The sequence below is a fragment of the Sinocyclocheilus anshuiensis genome, unplaced genomic scaffold (assembly GCF_001515605.1).
Source record: "Sinocyclocheilus anshuiensis isolate Anshui unplaced genomic scaffold, SAMN03320099.WGS_v1.1 scaffold58, whole genome shotgun sequence".
Taxonomy (NCBI): Eukaryota; Metazoa; Chordata; class Actinopteri; order Cypriniformes; family Cyprinidae; genus Sinocyclocheilus; species Sinocyclocheilus anshuiensis.
Window position 1 is genome coordinate 2077118 of NW_015547688.1, and position 15000 is coordinate 2092117.

Here is a 15000-nt window from a genome sequence, read left to right on the forward strand (position 1 = left end):
TTTTTTTTTTCAGAAACACACACACACACACACACACACACACACACACACACACACACTCTGCTTTGCAAGGCTTGTCCAATGTTCGCCAATCATTGCATTTGGTCCGAATGTAATGTAGGATGTCCTACCTGCATGTCAACTTATGCATTTGTATACATTCTGCATGCAGCCAATAGCAAGAGTTTGGGGCGTGGCTACTGTTGCAGGCTGAGCCAGAGTATGCTTAACCGAAAAATTCAGATTCCGTACACAGAAGTGCAAGAAAAATTCGAAGACTTCCCAAAATACACAGAGACAGACAATGGGATAAAATAAGGGTAAACACAGGCAGTGTTTTTACAAGATGGAGGAATAAGCCAGAATATTTAGGTTTCAATCAATATGATGAAGTTGCGGAGTTTCTTCTCAACAGGTAAGCTAAACTTAAAGTTAAATGTATTCCTAATACAGTATGTTGGACCTTTTATTGGAAGTGGTTTACTTTTACCGTTGAGACATGCCTTCACTTTTATAGACCCATAAGAGCTGTGTTTGTGATGTTTGATAGGGCTTTGCAAAGGATGTTTGAAAACATGCTTTATTTTGGTAATTCCGCTATATGACACTAGTAGCGCTGAAATCGCCTATGTGAGCTTTAAGACATATGAAAATATTGTAATGAAGAATGATCACATTCATGTACTATGGTATTCTGAGGGACTCAAAGAAGGCTTTGGTATAACATGCTATTTTTAATTAGTGCTAGGTTAGTCCTAACTTTCTCACAGGTGCTGTAAAAATATCCAGTTAAAGGGTTAGTTCACCCAAAAATGAAAATGATGTCATTAATTACTCACCCTCATGTCGTTCCAAACCCATAATACCTTTGTTCATCTTCAACAACCAAGCATGTGTGCATTTGCTCTGACACACTCAGCCGATTTCAGCTTGATACCTTAGGCCTAATTGAACCGCACAACAGCATGGAGGATGTTTAATGAACAATGAAATCAGGTCGTTATAATATGGCCATGATATAGAGGAGGCCATATTCTGTTGTATGTTTATATTATTGATATTGATTCATAAATGTGTCCTAGGACAGCAGAGATAGTAAATTACTGTGTGCCACAGGCGCAGCAATAGATGCTCTGCAGGTAGATGCATAGCAGCCGCGTGCCAGCGCAGAGGTGAAAGGATTGTTGACTACATAAGCGAGCGCTCTGGCAAGAAGTCAAAGGCGTCTGTGGTTTAGCAGGACTGCTGCCAGCCTGGCAAATGAATGCCTTATTCCCATGCATGCACTGCATTCAAATGCATTTGAGCCTCATATATACCCTGAACACAATCCAGCCCCTTCTTTCAAAGTGCTTCCTGACTTCTCAAACCCTCTAATGCGCCATTGTGTGGAGCATAATGCCACCGACTGCTGACCAGACAGCGAGAGTGATTCCAGAAAATGCTATCACACCCTGATAAGCTATTCAGCTAAGAGTAGCCAGTCATCAAATCGTTCCCAGGGGCGTCAATGGACACAAAAGTGACAATGCAGGGACTGGAGAGACTCGTACACAATCAGGAGAAGATAAAAAAAGCGGCCGCCTTTTATCTGGCTCTGAATATAGATGGGTAAAACAAGTGCATGCTATATTTGTGAGCCAAATACTCGCAGATATAAAGGGAGGCTGGAAATTTCATCTTTAGCTGACGGACAAGGAGCAAGCTGGTAAAAATGACCCGAGCCTTGTGCATAGGCACTTAGCCAATTTTAATTATGCATGCCATGCGTCCACTGTCCAAATAACCCTGTGTGCTTGTTCCTTGTAAGTGTATCAAGCACTATTTACAGCTGTGGAGTAGGGCAGCCCTTAGGGATTGGGCTGTGGATGGCTGGAGTAACCTCAAAGTACACAAGTCAGGCATTGCACTCTGCCTCCATACTGCTGCAAATAAGAGCCCTCCATTCAGGAGTCTGGGGAGAAAAGAGGCATGTCACAGCTGGCAGAGGAGATGTAGCTCTTTTGTAGGGCTTTTAGAGTAGGTGGTGTGTTTATCCCAGCAGTCGGGACGAAAGCTGCCACTGTGAGGTCACGACACATGTTGCATGAGTCTATATATGTTTATGAGACTGTGTATGTGTGTTTTTACATGCTTGAGTGTAAGTGAATGCAATACTGTGGCTGGTTTACATTAGAGCCGGATTTCTCCTGCATAGAGCTGTACTGGAACTTCACAGGCATCTGGCTGAGTCATACAAGTGCTACATTTAAGTTCCTTGGCCTTCTGGACAAGACTGCTGCTAGACATACAATCTGAAGATGTTTTCTCTGCTCGCAGATGTCCCACTCACTGGTGCAGTGGTGTTAGGATGATGAATTTATTCCATTAGGGCTGTCTCATTTTTGAAACGCATGTAAATTTTGAGTTAGTAAACAAACAAACAAATAATGATCATCAGAGCAGAACTTTGCCATTGTCAGGATAAAGCATACATCTTATGGTAAAAGTATAATGTCAAATTTGTTGTTATTATTTAATCCATGAAACATTATGAATGAACAATAAACAATATTTTAACATGCTTTTTTAATTTATTAAGTTAATACTGACTTATAAATATATTATTGTTCATTGTTATTCATAATATAAAAACAATGTAAATAATGTATATATTTGTATATTTCGAAATGAATATCAATCTAGATTATGGAACGCTTAGTTCATTGTTTCATGTTAAAAAATTAAATCAATATTTTCATTATTTTCATACAATTTTTGCATTTAGAATAAAACATATTGTTATTTTTACAATATTATGATTGTTATATAATTATTATAAAATCATTATTCTTATAAGAATACTGTTTTGTAAGTGTTATTTGTATCATTATTACTGCTACTGATATTTCAAACATTAATTTCATAACAATTTTCTTTTATATTATTGTTATATTGTTAGTATAGTTATATTGTTATTTAAAATAATAATGATTCATATTTACAAAAAATATTACTTTCAGAAAGTATAATTATTTCTGATTTGTATTTACAACAACAACAACAACAACAACAATAATAATAATAACTATAATAATAATAATACATTTAAATATAATGTATTTAAATATTAAAATAATGTAAAATTATTATTATTATTATTATTATTATTATTATTATTATAACCTGAACACAATCCTGCCCCTTATTTATTTCAAAGTGCTTCCTGTCTTCTCAAACCCTCTAATGTGCCATGAAATATTATGAATGAACAATAAACAATATTTTAACATGCTTTTTTTATCTATTGCTCATTGTTAATTCATAATATAAAAATATATTGTAAATAATGTATATATTTGTATATTTTAAACTATTAAAATAATGTATTTAATTATTATTATTATTATTATTATTATTATTATTTATAATAATCCTTTTTACATAATAGCAACTGACCTATCGGTAAGCCCCACTTCCCTTAGTTACCGTTGCTGTCTAACAATGACAGCTGTCATTGTCCCAAGATGTTTTTGATAAATTTTGGACACAGAAGGACCTCCACTTGTCGAGGAGCATTCAAGTGGGACTTAAATATGCTATGGTGGGTAACTTCAGGTGCAGCTTCTGTGCAACCTGTGAAAAAAACGAAATATAAAAACTGAATTATGTTATCTAACTTTATATCTTGTGTATTATGCTTATAGTCAGTGTTAGCAAATATTGAGTGGTGCTTGCAAAGGCATTATTACAATTGTTCATACTTAGGGCTAGGGATTTGAACTCATTACATTTACATTTAGTCATTTTGCAGATGCTTTTATCCAAAGTGACTTACAAATGGGGAACATTACAAGCAATTTATCGTACCAGAGCAAGCAACGCTTGTAGTCCCACAATGGCAAGTTTCAAGAGTAAGCTAGAATAGTTCAGAAGTACAAATGCAGAAAAGGGAAAGAGATGGCAAAGAAGAGTTGTTTTAGGGAACTTATTTATAGAAAGTGTGTTTGATTGTGAATGTGGCTTAAGTTAAGTGCTTGTACAAATGCTTCTTGAAGGTTGTGAGTGGAAGTTTGGAAGCTCTACCAGCTATGCTTTCTAGTAACCAATTTCTAGAAACTGCGTTAATTTCCTCAGAAGTTTACTTGTTCATTTTTATTAAACAGTGTAATGTCTCAACTGTGAAATGACTGCGAGCATAAGCTTCTTCAGTTTACCAAAGAGATGTGTACTTAACCGTCTCAAAGGAAGCACAGTCTGTGCCAACCTCGTCCAGTGTCATTGCATATTCAGATCTATGCAAATGTAACTCCTACGTAATGAACTGCTGTTACCACAGACAGTGCAGCATGTTTATGTAAATGATGGCACATCACACACCTCAAAAGACTTCTAAGGTTTCTTTCCTACCGTTAGACTACAATGCAATTCTGAAGAAAAAACTCCTAAAGTTCAAGGCTCTGCAGTCATGATTACCCAATGTAATGCCTTCCACTGGCTCGTGCTGTATGTTCTGGTTAGTAAAAGCCCTGATTTTTAATGCTGTTAACTTTTCCTTGCTGTGCTTTTACAATTCTGCTGATGTCGAGGAATGCTGCGCCACTAAAACTCACAGGGAACATTACATATTCACCAACTTACATTGCTTTGTAACATTTATGCAGGCTGTCATATTGTTGCATTATTCATGAGACACTGAAATTTAGAGGGAGGAGCAAGACAAAACACTTATCAAAGACAATCCACCTTTTTTCACATTCTTAGGCAGAGATGTAACACTGCTGCTGTGTCTTCATGGAGTAAGCACATATACATATGGAAACTTTTTTTTCCCCGCCATGGAATATCCCAACTCATAATTCCAAAATGTTAAATCACAATTGTTGGTGGCATTTTCTGAGAAGAAAAGTCTGTAAATGAGATATGAAAAAAGTCGCATTTCAAATTTTCTTTCCAAAAATCAGAGTTCAATAAATTCAATTCTGAATTTATATCTTACAATTCTGACTTCTTTATGCAATTCTGAAAAAAAGGTCTGATTTGTGAGATATAATGTCAGTTTGTATCTTACAATTCTAACTTTTCTTCTCAAAATCAGTTTATATCTCACAATTCTGACTTTTTTAAAAATGCAGTTCCGAGAAATTGTATTATGAGATATAATAACCTCAGAATTGAGAGAAATGAATTTGAATTTGAGAAGAAAAGTTGTGAGATATAAACTTACATTTCAAAGTTTATAACTCGCATTTGCAAGATAGAAATCCAACAATTCAGAATTGTGAAATATAAACTCGCAATTCCAAGATGTTAACTCTGACAAGAAAAGGCTGAAAATGCACAACTGCGAGAAAAAAGTCAGAATTGTGAAACTGATATTTCGCAATGCGAGTTATAAACTTTGAACCTTCAGTATACAGTATATATCAGTTCTGACTTTTCTTCTCATAAATGCAAGTTTAGACGGAGATTCAAATTTTTTTCCTCACAATTTTGAGAATATGTTACAATTCTGACTGACGTTTTATCTCAAAGTCAGAATTGTGAAATAAAAAGTTGCAATTTAATTTATTTTTTTATTCCATGGGGGAAATAAACATCCATATACATACTTATGAGACACACATGAAACACTCACATAAACAGACTTAGACCACAGTCTAAGAACACAGTCCGTAGAATTCACCATTCATTCATGAAATGTAATTTTGGGTCTCATATTTTAAACACGGTAATCCCCTAAACATGGATTTGCATAATCCAATTTTGACAATAATACCAGAGAATTAAAAAAAAAGGAAATGGAATAATAACAATTACATTTCACTTTCCCATTCAAATCGAAAGTCCCATTTTCCAGTGGCGACGTATGGAAATATTAGCAATTGCCCTACAAAGAAACATCATGGAGGGCCCATATGGCATGAAAATCTGTAATCAACGAGCACTTCACACCACTAACGGCAATCATCCACATCTGCTGTGAAGGAAAAATGTTGAACCACTTAAACAAATGGTCTGCCATTGCTACTACGGCACTTAAATCATGCATTTGAAAAATCCTGGACCTAATAGTGTCTCATCTTTCTGACATTGCCCAAACAAAAGGAGAACTGCTGCAGGCATCTGTCCATAGTCCAGATGTTAAGATGGATCTGTCATATTCAGGGGTGGCAGATGCTCCATTATATCGACTGCCTCTAAACATTTCCTCTTCAGAATTATAACTAGCCTCCTCTTTCTCCTCGCCATCTAATAGGCTTAGCAAATAAATGGAGGATTTGAATAAATCACAACCAATAACTCACCTCACAGTCTGTCTTTTCCTCTCCCCAAAACCCATTTATGGACATTAGAGTCTGCTCTCTGTAATATTGACAGCTACTTAAAATATTTAGCCTCAGTTTAGACAGCTCAGCGCAAATATAATAAAATCCCATATTCATGCTTTGTAGACTGATTGTAGGTGAATGGGCAATTTGCAGAGTGTCTATGTGCATCTTCTTCTCTCCAGATTGGCATCACGTTTAATCAGTCAGATTCATCTGTTTTGCCATTCTGCTTTGAGGCTCACCGAGATTTCCAATCAGTGCAACTCTGATCCAAGCTGAATTGTTGCTGTGTAATATGTGCATATCCTAAAATGCCTCCTTTTATCACTTGATTGTAAAATGCATGTTTAACCAATTGTTGAGGATTTTTGATAAAACTAGTGAGAAGCCCCTAGTGAAAAATAAATATATTAAAATGTATTTGAAATACATTTATTTCATGCTAAGTATACTACAAATATATTTACATATTTATGTGCTTAATAAAAATACTCCGCAGTTGTACTTTTGTCTGCTTAACTAGAACAACTAATTTTGTACTTAATACACTTTAATTGTGCGGAAGTAGTGCTGAAGTCCAATTTAAAATATACTGAAGTATATTTGATTTTTCTAAAGTGGAACTATTGCAAGTATACTTCAGATACACTTTAAATAGCTTGCATTTAAAGACTGATATTATTCACGAATCATACAATCCTCATCAATAATGGCACTGAAATACATTTTAGGCTTAATATTAAGAAATGTGCACACGTAGTACTCCAAATAAAGTTGAATCATAATTTTTATATCAGTAAGTTCTGAGCAATATGTCAGCAAATATGTTAATAGATTTGAACTATACTATACTTACAGTATACTTATATGAAATAAATTTACTTTTTTACTAGGGGCACCATCAGTGAATAGGTTTATCAACAGTTAACTAAACTGATATTTCAGGGATTTGTTTAATCAAACAGTCATAATACCACAAATATCAGTTCTGTTAATGTATATCGCATATGCATTCTTTCACCAAAGCAGAAAAAAACCATTATACTAGCTACTCTGACATAGATTTCTGCACTATTTATTCAGTGGCACTGTATCACCAGTATTGAATCTACAAAGCCAAATATACAGCGTGACCAGTGTCATTTTTATTAAAGAATGAATTACTGTTATGATTCTGCTCTCTTTAGTGAATTAAAAACATTCAGTGCAACCAGTATTTCTACCAAATTACTGATTTGAGCTGGTTCCTTTAAGTGAATTCAGAAAATACCACACAACAATAGGCTGTCCAAGTTGTAGAAGAGTTTGTTTCTTCATTGGAACAGATTTTGGAGAAATTTAGCATCACATCACTTTCTTACCAGTGGATCCTCTGCAGTGAATGGGTGCCGTCAGAATGAGAGTCCAAACAGCTGATAAAAACATGAAATAATCAAAAAGTAATCTTAACAAATCCATCAGTAAGACTTTAATTAAAACTTTAAATCGCTGCTTCTTTAAACTTTAAACCTTAGCTTCTGGCCAAAATATAAGTCCATTATCCAGAATAACAATTTCTCCAATAAAAAAAAAAGTAATCTCATCTGAATCAGGGGGAAATATGCAGAGATAAAGCACTGTTTACAAACAAAACACTTCTTAAGAAATATTTCTTATTATTTTGATGTGAGAGAGCAACAGGGGATGGATTTTTTCACTGGAAAAAGTGTTATGGATTAATCACTTATATTTTGGCCAGAAGCTAAGGTTTAAAGTTGAAACATCTTAATGATGGATTTGTTTCTTACAAACATGCAGCTTTTCACTTCACAAGATGTTAAATGATGGACTGAAGTCACTTGTGGATTATTGTGATGTTTTTATCAACTGTTTGAACTCTTTATTCTGATGGCACCCATTCACTGCAGAGGATCCATTGGTGAGCAAGTGATGTAATGTTAAATTTGTGGTCGCAGCACATCTAGTATAGATAGTATCAATGATTACGATGGATCTATTGCCTTTGTCGCTTACGTTTGGTGCAGACACGTTAAAAAAAAAGAAACATATAAAAAAAAAAAAAGATTTTCAGCAGGGTAAGAGATATGAACATCTATTCAAATGGGTAAAAAAAAAATACACTGAAGGACGCAGCTGAGCCATATCAGCAGACCAGACTTTACAAATGATAAAGTATCACTGTTGAAGGTATCACAAGGTCTAAAATGTTATTTGTGACTGGAGTCGTGTGGATTCCTTGTGGATTATTAGGATGTTTTTATGAGCTGTTTGGACTCTCATTCTGACGGCACCCATTTACTGCAGAGGATCCCTTGGTGAGTAAGTCATGTAATGCTAAATTTCTCCAAATCTGTTTTGACAAAGAAACAAACTCATCCGCATCTTGGCCTGAGCATGAGTAAATTTTCATTTAGGGGTAAAGTAATCCTTTAAGACCAATTATTGTAATGGATGTTGGCTTTAAAAAGAGTAATTAAGAAGTCTGTTCAGACACTTAAAGAAAAAAAAAATATATATATTTACAGAAAATTCCTGCATTCCTTCATTCAGTAATGATTCTTTTAGTACTGTTAAGATACTGAAATCATTAAAAGGAACCAGGACTAGGACCAGAACCGTTAAATATGATTCTCATCGCACCAGTGTATGGTATTTCAATCCAGTCTTGCTCATTGGCAAGTTTTACTTGCACTTAACAATATCCAATTAACCTACACTTACTAGCATTCAGACCAGAAGGCATTTAGCTGTAAAGCTCCCTTTCATTATTAATCAGCTGGAATTCATTAGCACAGATACAAATTACAGGTCTGATAACCCTCCTAACATAAACATAGCTTCAGCTGTTTTGATTTGTAAAAGCAAATATACATTTAAATAAGGCGAAAATGTGTGTGACTCAAGACACTTCTTAATTTATGGTAAACATAGACTTTGCATCACTTGCAGTGTTGCATAAAACTTACCGAGGGATCAATTTGCACCCATTGTCTTACCTCCGATTGACTGCTAGCTACAACAGGAATAGCAAGCATTTAACCTCACCACGTCACATCAGCCTGCCCACTCTAATAAGCAGTCAGCCCTGCAGCTGTGCGGACCGGTGATCCTCAGCAGACACACACACACACACACACACACACACTCACAAAAGCCCAGCCACTCTGTGGGTAATGCACCAGATCACCAGCACATCTCTACAGATGGATGCCCACTCAGTGCCTGCGTGCTTCTTTATGAGTGCTGCAGAGAGCTGGGGAACTTCAGCCTCCACAATGCATCCATCCTGTGCCAGCCCACAGCTCCCTCCTGCCCCCTTCTTCAAGTACTGCCTCCAGAGAGTCAAGGTTACAAAGTATGAAGAATGGCTGTCAATCATACCTCAAAAGGTTTACCAACCTTAAATTGTGACTGAGTGCATTTGGAGGATGTGGTGGATAGGTGCTGTTCCCAAGAGTGCAGGAAGTCAATATGCAATGATGCTAGCCTAGTTTCTCTTTCTTTCCGCTTTTTTTTTTTTTACCCCCTCCCTGTATGATTCCAGCAAGAAACAATCAAATTATATTTTGAGAATTCTGCCTGTATGTCTGGACATTGGATGGGAATGTAGTGATTCCTCTTAATGATTCTATTTCAACAATGGTTCCATTAATGATTCTTGTAGTAATTCAGTAGGAAAAACTAAAATCTTGCCAAATTATGAGATCATTAAGATTTGTTAGAACAATAGGATATAATAGAAATACATTTAATGGAAAGATGTGGGTTTGAACCATTTTAATTACGTTTCTTGCAGTTCTACAACAACTGGTCCTATCTTACAAAATGTGCTCATTCTTTCACAAAACGTATCTATTTTTAACTGAACGTTGTGATATTAACCAGTCAGTAGGTGCATTGGTGACACAAGTGACTCGAGCCTTAAGCACAACATAACAATTCATGACGGAAGTAATAGCCTACAGTTTAGATTCAGTAACAGAGTCAGATTAATTCAATAACCGCCAGGACTGAGTCATAGGCGTTTTTGAATCACCAAAAGAAGCAGCTCATATGAGTCGTTCATTCGATAATTGGACAAGACCGTATCCCAAGAGTCATTCGTTTGGCGATTGCATCGCGCTGTTTCTGATTAACTATAAAGAAGCAGCCCTTATTCTGAGTCAATCGTTCTGAAATCGAGCGGTGCTTGTCGCGCTGTATCTCTGTAGATTTATTTAGTCGAAGCGCCGTTGAAAAACAGTGCATATTTTAGTAGGGTGCTCCGTTTGAGAATCGCGAACCGATTGTCTGTAAAAAATAATCCGGTACCGGAATTTTAAAAATGGGTTCCCAGTAGCCTGCACAACAGGTATTGTTGTAGCTTTAACGTTGCTAAGGAATAAAATAAGCGAAATATTCATCCCTCGACCAGCAGCGTGAATATAATTGGCATTGTTTGCCAAAGCTTTTATTCTACACAGCCTACAGTATGCTCTCCCCGCGCTGCTATAAGTAGATTGACAAATTCGAAAATAACTCGCAAGTTTAGATGCTTACTGCATACAGTGATGATGATGTGTAAACATCTCATATTTTGAACTAAACAGTTCTCTCACGTGGCACACAGCCCTCTTCAGTGTCGAACCCAACACCATTTATAGCCTCGCAGTAATTTACAATCTTATTATGAGATTTAACCTTGCCCCAAGTGGACTTGTGGATGAGCAGTGCTCTAGTCCCGCTCCTCAACTCAACTAATAAATGACTGGAAATAGTTATAAGGTGCTGTCGCTCGCGTTATGACTGACAAAACTACTCTGCCATGTCTCTGTCTGTGCGGAATACATAAAGGCTCTGCCTTGAATTAATCACTCGCTCGTTAATGGATCTTTGAGGATCGCGCTTGACGCAGTGAGGAGCTGCAGCTCTTTGTATTCCGAGGCCAAGAGGAACCTTGTGTGTGTGTGCGCGCGTGATTTTTTTTTTTTAACCCTCGTTCGATATCTACTGCCTCTTAGAAAATGTCAAGGGGGCACATGGTGACATAGGGACCCCGGTTTGGTTACGGAGAGACTCTTGCTTCGCTCTGCGAAAGAGGTAAGTGAGAAATGCTTTGGAATGTCGCATCTACGTCGCTTCTAATGTTGGTTTTGCCGGACAAGAAATGAAAGGAGCGCAAGTGTAGTCAGAGTCATGTAAGTTATCCATGTGGCTTTTGTACATCCGCGTATTTGCAACAAATGCCTCGGCGTGACTTGTCTAACTTATAAATGCATGCTCTAATGTGTTGAGTTTGACAGTGAAACCTACACGGACTCTAAATGAACATTAATTCGCTTCGTTTTACACTAAGGCGTGAGTGTATGTCGGCGTACACGCGAGTTGTGAGCGCGTTTCTTTTGGAATCATTTGACATTCTGCATGGAATTATTTGACAAATACTGCCGTGGTGCATTTGTGCGGTAATATATGGAATTCTAAGCTACATGCAGCAAGTTAACACTTAATGCCTGCTAGTTTAGGGCTTGTTGAACTCCAAAGCGTCTCACTTAGAGATGTTACAGGCTCTCATTTCTCGTGCTTTTGCTAACATCTCCAGAATGTCGCCAAACGTTTCAGGACCCTGGACAGCAGACAGGTTTGGTTTGCCGCTAGAGTTCGCCTTCAGCCGTAAAAGACAACTGATCGCCCCTTTCAGTCTCGTGAGTGCGATCTGTACATGGCAAATAGGCTTATGATAGCTTACGGTGTCCGTTTACGCCGACAGAGCTCTGAAAGTTTTCCAGTCTATTTCAACAATGAACGTGTGCTGCTTACTGCATATAAAAATGCAGTTCGTTTATTACCAGTTGTGTGTTGAATGAAATCAGTGCATGAGTGTCTCTCTGAGACTGCACGTTAGGATTGCTAAATTAAGAAATCATTTGACTCTGGAAGTCTAATAAATTATTCAGAGACATAATAACTGAGTTAAGATTGAATGTGTGACGTAGACATACTGTGGAGTATGTCTTTTCAAAGATTTCATGAATATATGGACCAGCTTTAGTAAGTTAAAAAGCTTTAAAAGAGAAGACATGAAAAATGACCAAACCTGCTTCGTTTAACAGGACTTGGAGTCAGTGCAAATGCCCAGTTATCTGTGAAATGTAAGTGCTGCATGCTTTAAACTGTGAAATCTGTGCATCCAATTGGATATGCAATTGATTTTCCTCACCTTGAGTGACATAACTGTACAGTTAAACGTTGAGACTCACCCTCCAAAAGATACTAAGCATATTAGGTCATCTGAGTAACACAGTTCACATCGTAAGAAAAGAGCTTCGTCCGTCATGCTACTGAACAGTGTATTCCAGTAAGAACTGGATCAGCAAATGGAGTGACGGTGTCTTAGCTTGTAAGTAAAGCACCTATCCCCCTCAAAACACACAAATACATTTGGCAGGACAAACATGCTCTTTGGCAGAACAAGCCTTTTTTTTAATAAATGAAAGCATTTGTATTTTGAGACTTATAAATCACTGTCCGAGTTCTTAAAAGCCAAATGTTTATATATATATATATATATATATATATATATATATTTACACAGTGTGAAGGCACTAAATCATTTGGCAGTTACAGCAGTTGTGTTTTGACAATATCCGGTTGAAAAGTATTGTTGAAGCCTAAAATAATGAATGTTATACATTTGAAGCAGGCATTTTCAGCTTTTATAGACCACAGGACCCTCTATCCAGACTCTGAGCCAACCACAGGGACCACCCAGCATAAAAAAGCTGTATTTTCTTGGTAACTGTATAATAAGTGTCATGAAGAAAAAAAAATACATTATATAATGCTTAACAGATCATCAGTTAGAAAATGTACATTTTATATGTTTCTTCAAATATCTTACTGAAGGACCCAGTAGAGTACTTTCAGGGACCCCTGATTGAAAACCTTGGATCAGAATAAACATGAACATTATTAATATTATTATTTCGGATTTTAGTGCCTGTGCAGTATGTGTCATTGCTGAAAGATCATTCAGTAGAAGATATACAGTAGTTGTACAGCATGTATATAGATGACTGAATGACTGAATTGCACTATAAGCTACAGACAGATTGAGAATCTCCACCCTCGCTTTAATCATTTGGTAAAAAAACAAGACAAATCATTCTTGACTTTCATCAGGAGGATTTACTCAAGAGCTGTGCCTAAGCATAACCTAACATTCAACGACGAGTTCAAAAACTAAAACATAATTTGTTAGATGCGTACGTTTGTCCCCTTCTCTCTCTCTCTCTGTCTCTCTTATCTTGATTATGCAGCTTGAAGATTGAGTCAGCTGTTTTGTATGCAAGGTGTCTGAGCCAGGCTCTTTGTGGAGGAGAGAGCAATCGTGCCGCGGATACAGAGAAAGAGAGAGAGAGAGAGAGAGATGGATAGACATACAGATAGAAAGACATAGAAGGAGATGGCAAGATGAGGGTGAAAAGACTGTTTGTGCAGTGTTGGAAAAGCAACGCTCATATTAATATCATATTATCTGGCTTTATAAAAAGCATCCTTTATGCCTGCAGCACTCAATCATAAGGCATAATGAATGATAAATTATGTAGCTGCCCAATGTGCTCACTTAATACATAGACTCATAAAACACAAGTGCAGTTGTTGGTGATATGTGAGGTAGAAGGCTTTTACAGCACCACTGAGTGTGTGTTGATAATGGATAAGGACAGTTCAGAGCCGATCATTCTGAGAGACGAGCACCGTGGTCCAGTAAAATACAGAGGAGAATAAAAGAAAAGATTTACATAGGTGAAGCAGAGACTGATAGCAATCAGTTTGTGATTATAGTTTCATTATTATTGAAAATGTTTTTTTTTTTTTGCTGTGTCCATTTCAGCTGTGGTGGAGATAGATAGCTAGATAGATATCTAGATAGATAGACAGACAGACAGACAGATAGATAGATAGATTAAACATTACATTACACCGGGGTTTCCTAAACTGGGCTTAATGTAAGAACTGCAGTGGGTTTGTGAGTTGATAAAAAACAAAACATTAGGGAGAATCAATAAATTATGAATAGTTAATTGCCACTGTGTGAATAATATGTAATCTTGTAATCTATAAAAATGTAACTGTAATCTGATTGAGCATTTTAAAATGTAATATACTCAAATTAAGAGTACATAAATTTTGATATCTGGTTACGCAATCCAGATTGCATGTAATCAGTCACTACCCAGAATATATTTATAGTGTTTTTTTCCAAAACATGAAAAAAATCTTACTGTTGTATAGTTTATCAAGGCTGAGTTTGTTATATATCCAGATTAATTTAAGGCAAGGCTGAGTTTGTTATATGCATCAAATTAATTGTAGACATGCAACTTTATGCGTAGGATACCAGTTCTGTGCCTGTATTTTAGAAAATTTACAGCTAAGCACTTACGCATAGCTGATATTATACATGAAAACGTGTTTCTATACAATAGACCTATTGGTATGATGCAGGAATGTGACATGACTAGATGAGACTGGAAGGACCCTATTTTTATTCATATGCCAGTATCCTAGAAGTGAGGCGGCGGAGGTTGAATAGGGAAGGAGGGGCTGTCCGTGGTCCTGAGCACCCTTGAGAGGCTGTTGGACTGAAGTGGCATATTGGGCTTTGATTCGTTGTGATATGAAGTATGTACTTTTGATAGATGTT